This window comes from Mus pahari, chromosome 10 (genome assembly GCF_900095145.1).
Source record: "Mus pahari chromosome 10, PAHARI_EIJ_v1.1, whole genome shotgun sequence".
In the NCBI taxonomy this organism is placed as follows: domain Eukaryota; kingdom Metazoa; phylum Chordata; class Mammalia; order Rodentia; family Muridae; genus Mus; species Mus pahari.
Genome location: NC_034599.1, coordinates 43301508 through 43318738, shown reverse-complemented (window position 1 = coordinate 43318738; position 17231 = coordinate 43301508). Strand labels below are relative to the sequence as shown.

Below are 17231 nucleotides of genomic sequence, written 5' to 3'. Positions count from 1 at the left end.
CTCTGCACAAACCAGTGCATCTGTGCCCTTGAAACAGTTATGAGAGCATGGGAGGGCACTGACAGGGTCTACTAACTTTAGGGAATGAACCCCTAAACAGCTGTCATTCTAAAGACCTTTCCAAGAGCCCCGGCTAGCAGATAAGAGCTATGATGGCCCGCCCTTGTACATTCCGTAAAGAGATGGGGAAGTTTGGAACCAGTGATGATTCGCTCAGGAGCCCAAGGAACTAAGCCTCTGCCTGTGCTACCGCTGTCACCCCACACCTCTCTCCTGAGCACACCTCCACTAGCAGGTGTGAGCGAGTGTGAACAAGTGTGATCCAGTAGGCTTGGAAAGAAGCGATTCCTGTAAAGACTGATTAAAACTTCAGGGACATGAAGGGTTGGAATGTTGCAGTTTCTGAGCCAAATTATAAGTGCCCTTGGGCAATCCTTAGTTTAATAAATAGCCATCCTTTGCCCCCATCTGTGTTGAAACTACCACACTGCCAGACAGATAAAGACTTCTGGAATGTTTTAACATAACAAAATCCCTATTTCCCACCAAGCAAAGATCTAGGAGTGTTGTGAGATCGAACCTAAGGCCTATAGCAGAGCTCTCTACTTGGTGTCATCACAGATATATTTGATAAGGGTCTTGATAGATGGCTCTTTGTTCTGTTGATATAAAATTTTCAATGCTACCTCATTGGAACATATACTTGGAAGGCCTAAGTCTGCATCTCTGGACCATCAATGCTTATATTTGGCTCCAAAATAAGCCATGTTTTTTGTTTGTTTGTTTTTTATTTCTTTGAGGTGAGAGCTGTCTTGTCAGCACTAGCAACCTCCAAATGAGGAACCTATTGAAAACTTTGAAGGATCTGAAACCCTAGGGTTCAGTGGGAGTTGTAACAGAAATTGTTTTAACCCAAACTAAAGGGGGTTCAGGTGGGCCAGACCCCTCACTGGGACACTTGGCTTTAAGCCTTTCCTTGTGTCTTTTCTTGCCAAGGGTTTTGATGAGCACTCCTCATGTAGGGCAGGGGTGATCAGGTTTTGTTTGTTTGTTTGTTTTTCCATAAAGGGCTAGCAGTAAAATATTTAGGCTTTCCGGGCTATTTGATTTCCGTTAGAATTATCCATCTCTGTCATTAAAGCATAAAAGAAGTCATATTTCAAGTAAGCATGGCTGTTCTAATAAAAACTTTTATTTATAAAAAGTGATGGAAGACTGGCTTTGGCTTGTGACCCTTGATCCCAGGCAATCTGTTTCTTAGCCTTGTTCCGTTCCTATGGCCACACTCTGACTTCCATAACACAATCCACTTCAATTGCTTTGTCCCTTCCCGCTCCATCTACATTCTACACATTTGTTTTAAAGTTTTGAATTTTCCCCCATGAAAATTTCATAGATTGTTCTAACCTATACAACTCCAGAGTCCCTTCTCTAGCCCTACGGCACTTGCAGCAGGCACTGCAGAACTTAGAGTCTAGTTGTTTCCGAGCAGGAGATTCTTAAGGGAAGAGAGCCAGTCTTGTGTGGACATATATTTCCCACTCTTCTCACAGTAGGACTTGATACACAGTATGCCCATTAAATACTTGATAATTGATTGACAAATAGTGACAGCAGTATCTGTTGGTTCCTTCTTCTTGTGATAGGCTGAATAATGGCCCTTCTACAGACTGCAGTGCATCTTGGGGGGAGGGGCATTCCCACTTAAGAACTTGTTTGACCGTATTGTTGAGAATAAATTCCTCATTTCCAATAGAGATCCTGCCAATGTGATTAAGTGAAGGTTCTATAGGTGAGAAGAGCCCAGATCACTTGGGGGGGGGGGGTTGCCACTCCGAAATCCCAGGTATTTTCATGGAAGTGAAGCAGCAGAAGCCAGGGCGATACAGATGACAGAATCAGAGATAGAGGTTTGAAAATTCTCGGCTACTGTTTTGAGGATGGAAGAGAGGTCAGGTAGGATGCCTGCCAATGCAAACTGGAAACGAATTCTCTCTCTGAGCTTGTCTAAGAACCACACCTACCTGACTCCTTGGTGGAAACTCAGTGAGAGCCATTCCGAGTTCCCGCCCCGGGAACCTGAAGGGATAATAAACTTATTCTGCTTTAAGCCACTGCATCTGTAGGAATGTGCTGCAGAAACAATAGAAAACTAATACCTCCTGCAAAAGGAAAATCATGTAGTCATGATTAAAACCAGGACACATTAGTATGTCTGAGTTCGTACACTCTTCTAGCACTGTGAACACATACCCTAATGCTTTATGGGTTTTATTGCTCTGAAGAGACACCGTGACCACAACAATTTGTACAAAGGAAAATATCTAATTGGGGCTGGCTTACAATTTTAGAGGTTAGGTCCATTATCATCAGAGTGGAAAGCATGACAGGGTGCAGGCAGATGTGGGACTGGAGGAGCCAAGAGTTCTACATCTTCATCTGAAGGCAGCAGAAGGGTACTGGATTCCACACAGGGCAGAGCTTGAGCATAGGGGATCTCAAATACCACGCCCGCAGTGACACACTTCCTCCAACAGGGCCACACCCAATTAGTATCACTTCCAATGGGCCGAGCACTCACACCCATGAGTATGTGGAGGTCATACTTATTCAAACCACCACACCTAAGCGAAGCAAATTAATGCTGAAAAGATGTCCCAGTGGGTGAAGATGCTTGACACCGGCCTGCCAACTGTCATCAACCCCTAGAATCCACATGATGCAAAGGGAGAACCAGTTCTCCCCTGCTGTCCTCTGACTGTCATATATACATGCACACAATATGAAAATGGAAAGAATTTTTGAAAGAAAAGAGAAAACAACTGCAGGAAGGAACTCTCTGACACACTCAGAAGGTGAGGCCCATAACCGTAGGAAGGGTGTAGTAGAAATAAACAGATCGTATTATAGCTCACGCACCAAGAGGAAATGACCAGATCATAGTATAGTGCATGCACCAAGAGGAAATGACCAGATCATAGTATAGCACATGTGCCAGGCAGAAATGACTAGATCATATTATCGCGCATGTGCCAAGCTTCTCCTTTCCCTGCTCTGATTCCATCCTAGCTCCCTATCTATGGCAGTCCTTGAGATGAGTCTCCTATTCTTCCTGAATGTACTCTTACAACACACCCCGCGTTGCCTTTTGACAATCACCTGGGCGTTTCTTAATCTAGGTGACTAGAAAGATGGGACCATCGCAACACCTGTACCTGGACGCCACCTCTCTGAGAGAATTTATCCTCCACTCAGGAGGAGACCCAAAGTAAGTTATTTGAAAAGACCGTGGAAAGTCTTTGTAGAAACAAACTTCCCAGCGACATTCTATATGCAAGCTACTCTTCAAGGTCTAGACAGAGAAGCATTGGTTCTGAAATTTGGGTTTAAGGTCCGACTCAGCACCTGCTATCTGACTTTGAATGAGTCACCTAACTAACCTCTGCTATTAGAGCCAAATGGCTGCAAAGGTTAGGGAAGATCTGTCCAGTCCCATTTAATTGGCCCCAGAGAGGGATATTTAGCCTCTTTGATCATCTGGACTTAGTAAAACTTGTATTGCAAGCTTGTAATAAAGCTATCCAGTGACAAACCCAAGAGGTAACTCTGTCATCCAGATTCTGCAGGTATCTGGGACACCAGCAAGACCTCCATCAGCAAAGGAGAAGTGGCAGCGACTCCTCCATGACTTCTCTAGTCAAAGGTAGCACCAGGTACAGGGCCAACAGCAAGCATGTATTTTAAGAATGGGTAAGAGTGTTTGTGTGTGTGGAGTGGGGGCGGGGGGAGGATGAGGTTGGTTATATGCCTAGATTAATCATAGAAACCCTATTTCGACACCAGAAAAGCAAACAAAAAGCTCCTTTTCTGAAACCTGCCGTAGCCTTGAACTACCTACCAGGCTGTGGCTTCCCAGCCACCGTTAAATGTCACTGCCGTCACCCTTACCTCTTACCGCTACCTAGTCACCGTGAACATCTTCCTCCCGACTCTTGTTATAAAACAATTAACTTGAATTAAACCCTACCACACTACCCTTCGTTGACAGCTTCAAGGGGTCCCCCTCCTCTGTGACCTCGCCTTGCTATCACCTCCCTCTCCTCACTCCCGCCCCCCTCTCCAGCTTGTATGACAGTGCTCATTGTGGACAGCCTTCTGCATTTGTGATTTCGCTTTCTTGGCCTTTGGCTTTCCTTCCCCTTCCCCCAGCCATGGTCCCTGGGTCCTACACTGGGTCTTCTGCTGTCTTCAAGTTCACTCATGCTCCCCCGGTTCCCTTTCCAATCACTCTATTTCCAATTTTCCAAATGCACTGTAGACATTGCCCCCATGGACATTCAAATGGCGTACTGAAATAAGTCTAAATCTGAACTCATGCTGACTTATATAAAAAATAAATTAAAATGTGATGGTTACGAAAACAGCTTTTCACGCTTTTATAGGCTCTAGTTCCAGGCTCTGTTCCTGCCTGACTTAGCTGTGTGGTCCTCGGACATGCATCTTTGGGTCTCTATCTCCTCATCTACAGTAGAAGAAAATAAGATTACCTGCTTTGCCGTGTTTTTTTTTAACGGATTTTAAAATTAATGTTCTGAAGTCACATTGTTACAGCCCAGGGCATAGACTTGGTTCAATAAATGTTAGTTGCTATTATATTTAACAAATTTTCCTGAAAAAGACAAATTTTTCTCTGTGTCAGTCAACTTCAGTTTGTCATCCTGACTGAAGTCATCCCTGCACCCACTTGTTAACTATAGTCATCCCACAGTTACATGGGGCATTAGGTCTAGAGCCCCTGTGAATGTGAGAATTCAAGGATGCCTAAGTCCACTTACATACAATGATAGGGAATTTGCATACGTAATCTCTAGATGACTTATAATACCCAAGACAATATAAATGTTCCGTAAACAGTTGTTATATTGGATTGCCTAGGGAATAACTACACGAATGTAAGTCCAGCCCTTGTTCAGTACTGAGAGACTTGTACTCAGTTCATGGTTGGCTGGGCCCGTGAGTGCGGAACAGGGGATATGGAGCGTCAAGTACATTGCATGCCTTGCTTCTATTTACAGCTTTCTACTTATTCAACCTTCTTGTTAGGGCCAATTGTGGCCTGCTGCTGGCTGTCACTACTGTTCTGTCTCCTCTTCCATCTGTCCTGCATACCTGAGAGTTTTATCTTCCAGAAGTGTAAATTCTGTACATTATTTTTCTGCCTCTAACCTCCTAGTGGCTTCTTAGTACATTGTGAGTAACTGGCATGCAAGGCCAAGGCCTTGGATAAACTTATCCTCTCTGGCACTGTTTTCTTCCATTGCCCAGTAGGTACTGCACACAACAATGAAAAACCATAGTACTACAAGCAGGTGTCTTGCTTTTCTGATGTGTCCCCTCTCCTGTGTCACCCACACTGCCCTTGAAGTCAAACAACAGCAGCAGCACTTAATGATCTTCAACATTTTTGAGTTACAGCTTCTTTGAAAATCTAATGAAAATTTGAATTTCTCTAACGAAGATGTAAATGAACCAACACTCACGCCCATATAAATTTCCCATGCCCATGGATGACCTCATTCCAATGTTCTTTTGTCCACCTTGGGATTACTTCTTTTCATCATTAAATTCCCAAAGAAATATGAATATCTTTTAGGAAACACATTATATTATATTATTATATTATTCCCTACAGTTCTGTTACTCTTATTGCTGGTTTTCCTTGATTTCCAGAGTTTCCATGTTTTCATTGACGTTACTGTGGACTGAGTTTCTAAATATGGTCCAAAGAGTATCAGTATTGAAAGGACTAGATTGCTGGACAATAAAATGAGACCCTAGAGCACCTATGTCAGAAGAGCTGAAGTTGGTGGGGAGATTCTGACATCAAGTTTCGTGTGTTGATCTCACTGAAGATGCTAAGAAGCTGTGGTGTCACTCATGATGGAACCAGTATCTCAGAGACAAAATGTGCAGTAATAGTTTGGTGCCCCACCATCCCTTCTGGTCACTGGCCACAGGAGAGCTTTCTCCTGCCATCTTGCACTAGTCGGGTTGGGCTCTTTCTCAACCAGCACACTCTGGAGTGGGATGGAGACTGGTGTGTGTTCAGGGATCCAGTGTCGAGGTCACTGTTGCCTCTCCTACAGCTGACTTCTTGTTTCACACCCTGATCCTGCTATGGTGAAGAGGTTTCTGCTTTATCTTCCTTTGGGACATCTTGCCACATTCACAGGGGATTCCAGTTTGCCTGAATTATGATAGTAATTTGGGTAAATGCCTTATCGCCACTTTCTGATTGTGAGGCTCTTCAGGGTAGACTAAACCAATTTCCAGGTTTGCCATAGCCTTTGCACTGCCTTATTTCACCCAGACAGATGCGCTCTCTTCCCTCTCCCTCCCCATTTTAAACAGGTGAGAGAACGTTACAGCAGCTCTTTCCCTCTCTACCACCTGCCTCTGTTGCAGTTCTCACTTTTTCCATAAATCTCTTCCCAAGAAGTTCTAATGTGCACTGAACTCCCGACTTTTAAACTGTTCAGAGCACTTACAGCCTATTTCAAAAACAAAACAAACAAATAAACAAAAAAAAACCCCAAAACATTTGACCTAAAATTTTATGGTACAATAGTTTTTATGGTTTGAATTTTTCTGCACAAAGACTCATGTGTGTAGAGGCTGGCCTCCCAGTATGATAAAATCAGGGCTCAGGGTGAGGTAGTCAAGTTTCCTTCCTGTTGCTGTGATAAAACATTCTGGCAGAAACAGCTTTGGGGAGAAGAGGATTAATTTGGTGTATACTTTTAGGTCACTGTCCGCCAATGAGAGAAGTCGGGGCAGGGACTAGAGCAGAAACCACAGTTTCCCACAGTAGGCTGGGCCCTCCTGCATCAATTACTAATCAAGAAAATCCCACGCAGACATGTCCATCATGTCTGGGCAACCCCTCAATTGAGACTCTCCTCAGGTGGTTCTAGGCTGTGTCAAGCCAACAGTCAAAGCTAAGTAGGGTGTGAGGTAACAGTCAAATGACCCACCTGTTGATGCGATTAATATTAACCTCCAGAGTAGATTTGATTTCACAGCATCACAATGTTTAGATTTTCCAGCCACAAAATCCTGATTCGCTATGACTCGATGTCAGATACTCAGTTTCAAAAACACAGACGAATATAATAGTTAAGTCCCTAGGTTCTGTATCCAGGCAAACAGGCAAACATGTTTTGAAAATTCCATTCTAGCTTTAAATAAGAGCGTGGTTTGAACTTAGCTCCAGGACTTGGTTCCATAAAACAGAAGTAATATCACATATATACATCTTGTGGTACATTTACAAGACTTCAATGAGATAATGCATATAAAGCCCTCAGCACAATGATCAGGATATAGTAAGCACTCAATAAATGTTAGTTTTATAGAGCTGCCTCGTATAAGTCAGATTAGACTAAGATACGCTATGGTAAGAAGTAACCTCAGACATTGCTCTTGACAGAAGAACAGGGCTATTTCTCGCTCATGCTAAAAGTCTCAAGGAATCAATTCTATATTGCTCAGCTCCAGGAACCAGGCCGACAAGGGAGCTGTTACTGTAACACTGCTGGTCATAACAGGAAAGGAAAGTGAGACCATGGTAAAGCAAGAGCTGGCTCTCAGAGCTTCTGCTGGGAAATGACACCTATCCCCCTCTCCTTACATGCCATTGGCCAGTCACACAGTGACATCTAACTCCACTGGGACAGAGAAGGAGGGAGCAATTGCACCCTCAGAGTGGGGAGGGTAAGAAGCCGCTGTAGGTGCTTTATTTATGTTTGGTTTCCTGTCTCAGTCATGTGATGGGCATGTCTTGGTGGCCCTCCAAACCCAGCACGGAGTAGACAGTGGATGTGCATTGTGTGGATAGATGGTGAGTGTCCGTCATGTTTCTGCACGATGTTTGAACTGTGCTGAGTGGCTGAAGGAGAGGTCTTCACTGATATACATGGCAAGTACCTGAGAGTGTCGACTGTTGGACTGACGGCAGAGGACCACAGACCCCTGCTTCTTAAAACAAACGAAGCCTGTCCACAGGTGACATCTACCTCACCTGAGCACCTTCCAAGTTTACCAGTGATCTTCTCCTTGGTTAACCACTTGGCTGCGCCTTGAATGAACTAAAACCCAAGTGACTGGGCACATCTGTGCGGGATTTTTCTTAGTTAAGTCATTTGAGGTGGGAAGACCTACTTCTAATCTTCTGAGGCGGGAAGGTCCAGCTTTACTCTGGACCACACCCTCTGCTGGCAGCCCGCATCAAGGACATGGAAGGAGGAGGCTTTTTTCCTCTCTTTGCCCGCTGGCTTTTGCTTTCACCAGCAAGTCTATTCCCTTCACTGGCATTGGAGCCTACTCCTTCGAGATTCAGGCGTATATGGAAGAGCAGCTGGACATAGTCAGGCTTGTGGACAGAACAACTTCTGAATTTTTGAATGTCTGTTGGTAGACAGCCATTGTTGGGCAGGCTGGACCACGGACTGAAAGCCGCTCTAATCAATCTCCCTTTATACACGTATAAAGAGACTCATTTGATCAGTTCTGTTGCTGCAGAGAACCCTGGTGAATACGCCACGTTTGCCTCAAGATCTCCTGTCAAACAGGTTGTCAGCGAGATAGCTCAGTGGGTGGCTCAGTGGCTAAAGGTGCCTGCCGCCAGTCCAGACCACCCGAGTTTCCATCCCTGTGACCCACATGGCCAAAGAAGAGAACCAACTCTTGCAAGTTGGGTCCTATGACTTCCACACAGCATATGTGCACCCTTCCCAGACACACGTACCTATGCAAGCAAAATAAATTAAATAAAACTTAATAGGTGTTAAAAGTGGCTTCCCATTAATTTTTTATTGGTTTTCTGTAGAATTTGTTGGTGTCTCTACCAGTTTTATCTATAGATCTACTACTCTAAGGCCCATGTGTTTTGTTTTGTTTTGTTTTGTTTTGTTTTGTTTTGTTTTGTTTTTTTCCTCCTGTGTCCCTGAAAGCAATTAGGACATCAATCTTTGTGTTATCTGGGCAATAAGCATGTAACCTGTGCATCTGGGCACTCAGGACTTCTAGTTTTCAGAAAGTTGCTCTTTAAATAAATGCACATCAAAGAGCGATATCTGTAGTCTGAACGTTTAATCTTAAAAGAAAATAAAACTTTATCCCCCAGGAAACTTTGGCTCTGTCTCTACAATTATTCATTATTATTGACTGTCGAGTCCTAGTTTTATCCCTAACTTTGAGTGTATTTCTTTCAAGCCACTCTCAATTTTGAAACTTGCAGTTGAAATTCCTTCCTGGGGCTGTACTCACAGCCCCACTCCTGTAGTTTCATCAGATGCTCATGTCCCTGGAGTCCTCCTTCTGCCAACAGCAGATGACGCCTCTATTGGGGATATCCTTCACTTCTCTAGAGCTTTCTTCCTCTGTCAGCAGTGATCAGATGTTTCACGTGACCCAGCCACCAAGTCCTCTCAGCTCAGCACTAGAAAGGAAATCTCCAGTGGGGCAGCTTACTGCTTTTAAGTTTCCTATTCACAGTTTACCTTTTTCTTTAGGGCAGAATCCCAAATGAACAGATGTGATGAAGTCACTTAGAGCTGCTAGTCTGGGGACTGGTGGGGTAGCTAGAAGACCTACCAAAGAGTTCCATAAAATGGAAGGATGTCCACCCACTTGCTCACTCTTCCCCCCCCCCCTTCTTCCTCCATTTGTTCTTATCAATGTTTTCACTGAATTATATGTCAATCAGTGTTTGAAATGAGTCCCTTTAACCACCAGCTCTCTCACAACCTGCTTTAGATTCACACTGTGTACTTCTTTTTTTTTCTTTTCTTTTCTTTTTTTCCACCAAAGGAGCTCGCTACACACTCCTTTCCAATACACACTGGTAGCAGGATAGATGGCCATGTAAATGTACTTATAGCTATCATACTGTCTAACACAAGTCAGGAAAGCTAGGATAAAGAGTTCCCTGCTTCGTTCACGGCTTCCACATCTCTTGAGTTTATCATATTTCATAACACATAGAAAGTGTCAATGAGAAGATAGAGATGAAAGTTTGGGATGGGGGGGTAGTGTCAAATAGGCATCAAATCCAGCAAACTTCCAGAGCTCCGATCCCATTTCCATACCCACTGTTTCGACGACCCTAGATGATGTATGTGATTACCTCTGCCTTAGTTTTCTCGCCTATAAAATGGCTACATCCGGGTTTCACTGGAGATAACACGAACACTCCTTAGGGTTCTTTAAGCAGGCAAAGATTGAATACTGGGGTCCAGGTACTTATAAAATTGTTGAAAAGACACATGGAGCCTCACCCAATATTAAAACATTCCAAATGCCATCCGTGTAACAACCAAGTGGACACTACCAACCAAGTCCAGCAACCAACTAAGAGGGCACTTACATCTGCCAGTCAGAAAGCTGGGGAAACAGGAGGCCACTGTCCAAACTTCTGAGTGCAGGATCACATCACCACGGGGATAATCCAGGAACACGGGGAACGAAGAGACTTGGAATCTGTCATTACCACCGCTGACTCCAGAGTCAAACTGTTAGACGGCCTGGGTATGCATTAGAAGACGAATAGCTCACTTAAAACTCCTCAGCACCCTACTTAGCTCAGTGAGGAGTTCCGGTTCTCACTTCCAAGGGGATGAATCAAAATCACACGAGGACTATAAGCTGCAAGGCATTCTGGGAAGTGTAGTTTTTAACCAGCCGCTGCAGGATGGGAATAATCCTGGAGGGGGTGCAATCGCCATTGACCACAAGCAGCCACAATTTGCTGCATAGGAGCTAACCAAGATTAACTATGAAAGGTGCTTTACACACAGTGCCTAACACACAGGGGGCATCTCACAAATTTTATCTCTTGTTATCATTTTACCTGGGAAAACCTAGCATGTTAGCTCTGATGACGACTGTCACACGCATTTCCTGAGGGTTATGTGCACAGAGAAACTAATTTAATCTAACAGCCTCATATGACAGGACTCGGTTATTTTTGGTACGGGGTATAGGTAGAGTGCACACATTCCTCTTGGTGTTCCACATTTCTGGATTTCTTCAGACAACTGAAAATTTTTAGGCAATGATCCACTTTCAGTCTTCTGATTGAATGTTGTACACTCTTGTTGGGAATGGCAGGATAGTCTGGCATCTGGGAATACATGCGCTGGGAATGTAGACAGCTGTTTGAAGCTGTTCCATAACTACTGGACAAAGCGTGCCACTTACAGGTGTTTCATCTGATGGGTCTGAGGCAGGGGGTTGTGGGTGGGTGTGGCACGTATGCATTTGAGCATGTTCCCATCTTTTCAAAACACCGGACTTCTTCCTGGTGCCTAGTCTGAGTCTCTCTTTTCTCTTCTTCAGGCAAATCCTCTTTGTTACCAGCTCCTATGCTGGGCCCTACAGGATGAGGGCAGTAAAACTCTCAAGGAATTTTCTGTTTGTATGAGAAGACAAATGTGACACTGTTGTGACTGGTGCTCATGGAGTATGCCTTGCAATACAAGAAATATAAGCTGAGAGCTGAAAGAAAAATGACGGATGGGAGTTTCCCAAGTCAAGAGAACGTAGGGAATTAGTGTGTTCCATCAGGGGGCGGGGTGGGCGGGAGACAGGTACTCAAAGATCAGAGGTTTAAAAGGTAGATAGGCAAACCAGAATCAATTTCTGTTTTATGATGATTGGAAATTCACTACCATCCAGTTTGACCTCCAGAAGGCTGTTGTCTGCCCCTGAGTATGGTGCTCATATTGCCAGGATGGGTGCCCATGTTCGGTGGCACTTAGGCATCTGTCCTCAGTGAAAGTGTCCCTGAAGGTTTGGCTCAATTCAGCATGCTAACCCACGTTAGCCAACAGCTTTGTTTTACTCTGCAGCTCACAACTCAGAAACTCTATGGAATAGAAGAGAGAGTCCATAAGCCCAACTCGAAATTTTCAGACATATTTGCATAGGTGTGAGTAAAAGAATTTAAGCCAATTTTGACTTCCCTTCCCTCCCCCCTCCAGGACAGAATGCTATGTAGATTGTTTATGTATTTCCACCCTCTGGGGCGATGGGCAGAAGACACATCACCACCGATACTTCACAGAATGTGATTACACGTGATCTTTATTGTATTCATTGTGCCTTCTGATGCATTCCAGAATTTCTATAATAAACTGTAATGGGAAAAATACTAATAAAAACAATAAAATACATGACTGTTCCACCTCATAGGACCGCTGTGAGAGCCAAATTAAATAACGTGTGTGAAAACCCCATGGGAAATGGAAGTCATAAATGTGAACACATCCGTCTATGTTCAGAACTGGCACTGTTTTCCGAGTCCAACCTTTGTGGGCAAGACTACACAGGCATGGCCTTGTCCCCAGGCAGGCACGGCTAGGGTGCTTTGTCTACTCCTGTCTGTGGACCTCAGTGTAGGCATCTCCCCACAGCATCTCTGCTTCCAGGGGAGCTGTCCAAGTGCTGCCTGTTGGGAATGTCTTTGATACTGGGGAACTAATGCTACCTATGCCCTTGGAACCAACATGTTTGAACCAACTCAAAAGAGGCATGGGATGCCCTAGAGAAGCCTCCGGGAGCCAGTTGCAGCCAGGAGACTCTTCTCTGACACCTTTCATTCCAACCTTTGCACTCTTGTTGGCACAGCTGGACAATTCTTTGTATCAAGGAGTCAGAATCCTGAGCTAACATCAGTTACCACATAAATAGTTGGAGCAACTGAAAACGAAGGACCTTTGAGAGGTCTCCTCCAACAAGATCCTGGTAACAGTAGTTACCTATCCTGGGTCCCATGTATGACTTGGGAGACCACTGGTTTCTAGCTCCTAGTATTAGACTCTGACATCTTTACACCAGCCTTTCGAAGTGTGCACATCCTTGAAAATTCAGGCAGATTTATCCATGATGGTTACAGTTAATACTGAGGGTATATTCAGCAAGCAATTAGTACTAAGGGCAATTCATAGACCTTCAATTGATGAGTAGGAAGCTCAACTCAAGTTCAAATCCATCCTGTTTCTCTAATAGTTCCTTAGACCTTGAGAAATAATTAACTGCCCCATCACTTGCATCTCCATGCTACTTTATGCATATCTCATTTATAGAATTTGTCACAGTCTGCTACAGTTATAGTTCAAATATATTTCCTTATCTTGGCTAGGGATGCTGTGAGTTCCTAGGGGCAAGGAATAAGCATTATCTACTTATCAGTTCCTTTCCTGTAACAATAGCTTGAGTCATCGTCTGAGATACAAACAATTCCTTCAACAGGTCAGTCAGTCAACAAATTCCATGCCCTAGCTACCCTGGGCCAGGAACTATGGACATAATGATAGGTAAAACAGAACGACCATCTCCATGGACCTGACCTTCCTGGGGTGGGGGTGAGGTGGGGAGAGGCACACAGACACACTGTTCTGGAAGCCTGAAGAGGAACATCAACATATTTGAACAGAGACCTGAGTGAAAGAGCGGTCCCATTTGAGATTCCTGGGAAGGGTTGTTGCCAGCAGATGTGGGAAAAAGGATGAACGACAAGGAACACTTGGAAGTGGAATGGAGGGGGTGAGACAGAAGGGATGGATGAGGAAGGGCCTGGCTGACTACAGTGAGGAAGCCAGATTCTATTCTAAGCCAAGCTGCTGCATGTCTGCACAGACGTGATATGCTCTGATATGTGTTTTGATTCGACCACGAGAGAATCAGCTGGGGGTGAGGTGGCAGCGGCTAAGGCAGAAGAAGTGAGTGTGATTAGGAGGTGATTCCTAGACCAAGTAGATATGATGCCTTTGGCAGGGATGCCCAGGCCCGGGATTAATTAACTACCTATTTTCAGACGATCACGCGTTGAAAGAGTCGAGGGCAGTAACCAACAAGGACCAGTTAATGGCATCACCGTGGAACTCTGGACTGACTGAGAAGCTCTTAGTTGTCTGGCTGCTGCTTAGCAAAAAGTAAGGAGGGGAAGAGGGGCACTAGAGTGCACCATGACTACTTAGTCCAGGGCCCAGATTGCCCTTGCTTCATATGCTCCCCAAAGCCCCAAACCAGGTGGTACAGGGCCTGGGATTCTGGCAACAAAAAGCGCTGAGACCTTCGTAGCAGAGCTAACAGCTGCTGTATCCCCACTGGCCCTATCTGCCAGCGCAAGACAAGGGGGAAGGAAATCAGAGAAAAGGGAGCTCCTGTTCCCCCGCCCCGCCCCCAGCCAGGTCTTGTTCTCTAACATGCTGATGGGGACAGGAACCAAGAGGTATATCCTTGGGGACACAGCACACCTTCTGTCATCTCTTGGGTTCTCTAGAAGCAGCTGGCTGTGCAGTTTTCTTGCAGAAGTAGGGCTGGCATTGGCCACCAAACTTCAGGGCTCAACACCCCTCTGCATCAAGGCCCTCCAGCTCCCAGGTGTCACTTTTATGTACTCCTCGTTACTGACAGCTGCAGGGAATGACGAGGAAAATGCTCACATAAGGATCTGATGCAATTTATTCCTCTTCTATCTCAGTGCTCGTTAATAAGTGTGTTTTTTAAAAAAGGGGTTCTGGGAGGTGATCCACACCTGACCCAGCTGAGGGTGCAGACCTCCAAAGACACTTCTTGGGGGATATTTAGGACCCTCAGAGTGGCTAGCTACCCCTGCCTGACACCGGAACCTGCAGAAACAACCCCAGTAACACCCAGTACATCTCATGCTTCCTTTATCAAAAACTCTTCTTTGTTAGCCCACTGGGGCTCAATGTTCCACTCCGCCCCCAAACACTGACTTACATTGGGGTCTTCTGCATCGGAAGCATCTTTCTATTCAGCTTTCTGATTCTGCTTGAGGTGGGTACTCAAGCCTGGTCCCTCACGTCTGCCCTCACCAGCTGGGCTCAGATCTCTGTAGTAGACAGAATAGCAGTCCCTCCAGCAGGTTTAGGTCCCATGCCCCACGAATATGGTACCTTTCCCAACAGAAGGGAACTGTGGTTGACATAAAGTGTCCAGAATGAGACAGACATTATCTTGGGACATCTGAATAGTTTGATGTAATCACAGTATCCTTATAAGATGGCCATGTTTCCCACCAGGATGATGGTGGGCTAAACCTCTGAGAGCTTAGAGGGGGCACCGATAAAAAAATATCGCCTCAGTTTGGAAAACCTCAACTCTATTGTTCTACACATTTTCTTTGCATCTAGTATAGTCTCAGTCTTCCTGCCTCTGGTGTCTCTGTATTGGTTCCTAAAGAGCTAGAGAGTGTTACACACAGCCACATTAATGACTTTTTGGCCCCTTCAGAGACCTTCTCGGTAGATCTCTAAAACTTGGATGCCTCTGAAGAGTGAATAACCATATCCATCGTGTGTGCGTGCACTCATGTGTTTGCGAATTCTCCCTAGCACTGTAGCTATGAATGTCCTGGGTGTTTCTCTCTGCCAAATTACTGATCACAGCCCAGCTGGTGGAGAAAGAACAGTCTCCTAGGGCCTGGACCCTGCAAAGGGGCCAACAGAAGAGGACTTGGGGCACATTATCACACAGGGCTCCATTCTCAACCACAGGGACACAGATTCACTAGAACATGAGGGCAATGAAGAGCAGCAGGCTTCCAGATATCACACAGCATGAGGGTCCCTTGTCCTTGAGCCCCTCAAGTCACATGGCTAAGCCCAGCTTCCCTAGTCAGGGTCGTTACCTGTGGACACTTCATTCTGCAAGCTTGCATTCTCTCCTCTTTTCTGTGAGGACTTCTGACTGTCAGGTATGTCCACAAAACTCTGCACTCAAAATAGCGGAAAGGGTCAGATTGCTTCCCATGTTGCTCCCAGCTCTGGGGAAATCATGAGATGGTGCTTGACACCTGTAACAGAGTCCCTGAACACTTCCTGGCAGTCAGAGGGTTTTTTCTCTGCCCAGAGCAGGCCTCAGGGGAGTGTTGCTTAACCTCAGAGTTGTCATAGTCTAGTGGCAGCCAGGCCACCCTTTGTACCCACCTGTACTACAATTTTATAAGTGATTTCCTAGCACTTCTGAATTACATGGTACAGAACAGAGGTGAGGAGAATGATTCTGTCTCGGAAAGATGGCCCGAGAGAAAAGCCTCCGGATGAGGTGACACCAATACTTCCTGTCATCGATGCATGGCCTACACAGCAGCATGGCATCCCATTATCACACCTTCAGGTCGTGTGCACTCACACATTCTGCAGCTTGTACCTTCCTAGACATGACCATGAAGAGACAGAGTGGATTAGGAGAAAAAAACCTTGGACTCAGGGCCAGAGAATTTTGGATCACTTCTTGGTGCAAAAAAGGTCCTCATGACCCTTGAGCTCTGGGTGTGACTTTTTCCAGGACATCCCCTTATAAGACACTGTGTGTCAAATGGCTTGGTCTAGGAGACCATGCTTCACAAACCATCTACCACTCCACGCACATATGATGAAGGAAAACAACAAAAGAGAATCTTCACCATAGCAGAAGGAACATGATTATATATAAAGATATATCAATGGACCAGTGACATGGTTGATTGCTACTTTCCAATTACTGCATTCTACATATTCATCATGCTCAGAAAATCCCACTTTTGGGGGATGGAGATGTGTGCAAACCCACATATTAAATGTCCACCTGGGTTCTTGGCCAGGAAGGACAAAAGATAGTCTTCTCACACCAAGCTGTCAGGTGTCCTGAGTGACATTAACATTGATCCATTGTGCTAGCTCTCTTAAAAGCATATGTAGTGTCGGCATCTCACTGAATGCAAGTGCCAGTGGCAGACACTGTTTTCAAGGGACTGTGAGCTTCCAGAGCATTCTGTTAAGAGCAGAGACCGATTCCTCACCCAGGACACTTGACTTTTCTTATTTTGTTCCCCCAAATTATTCCATGTGTGGGGAGAGGCTACCCCATGTCCGTGCTATAATGTAGACATCAAAGAAGGCTACAGAGAGGGAAAGAGACTCACACACACTTAGCTAAGTGAGAGAGTTGTTAACAGGGAGGTCGGGGAGGGTTCAGGGAAGCTGAGCAGGCCTTGCGTTGCCATGGAGTTTGTTGAATTAAACAAAGAACACGGAGATGCTGGTATGATGAGGTGACCCTGGGCTGCCCGATTTCCGTATGCCAGGTGCATACATGCTGGATATTCAGCTGGATATTCAGCTGGCCAGCCATCCTTCTCCTCTCACTTATGGGGATTTGGG

The 17231-nt window shown here is 45.2% G+C and overlaps 1 protein-coding gene across 1 annotated transcript in view; it reads right to left on the bottom strand.

Moving 5' to 3' along the window:
- LOC110328297 (NXPE family member 4-like) overlaps positions 1-10635 on the bottom strand; it is a 232089-nt gene extending 221454 nt beyond the window's left edge. The window contains 1 exon segment of the mRNA XM_029543428.1: positions 10427-10635. The gene's annotated coding sequence lies outside the window, so the exon portion shown is untranslated.
- Positions 10636-17231: the final 6596 nt, after the last annotated feature.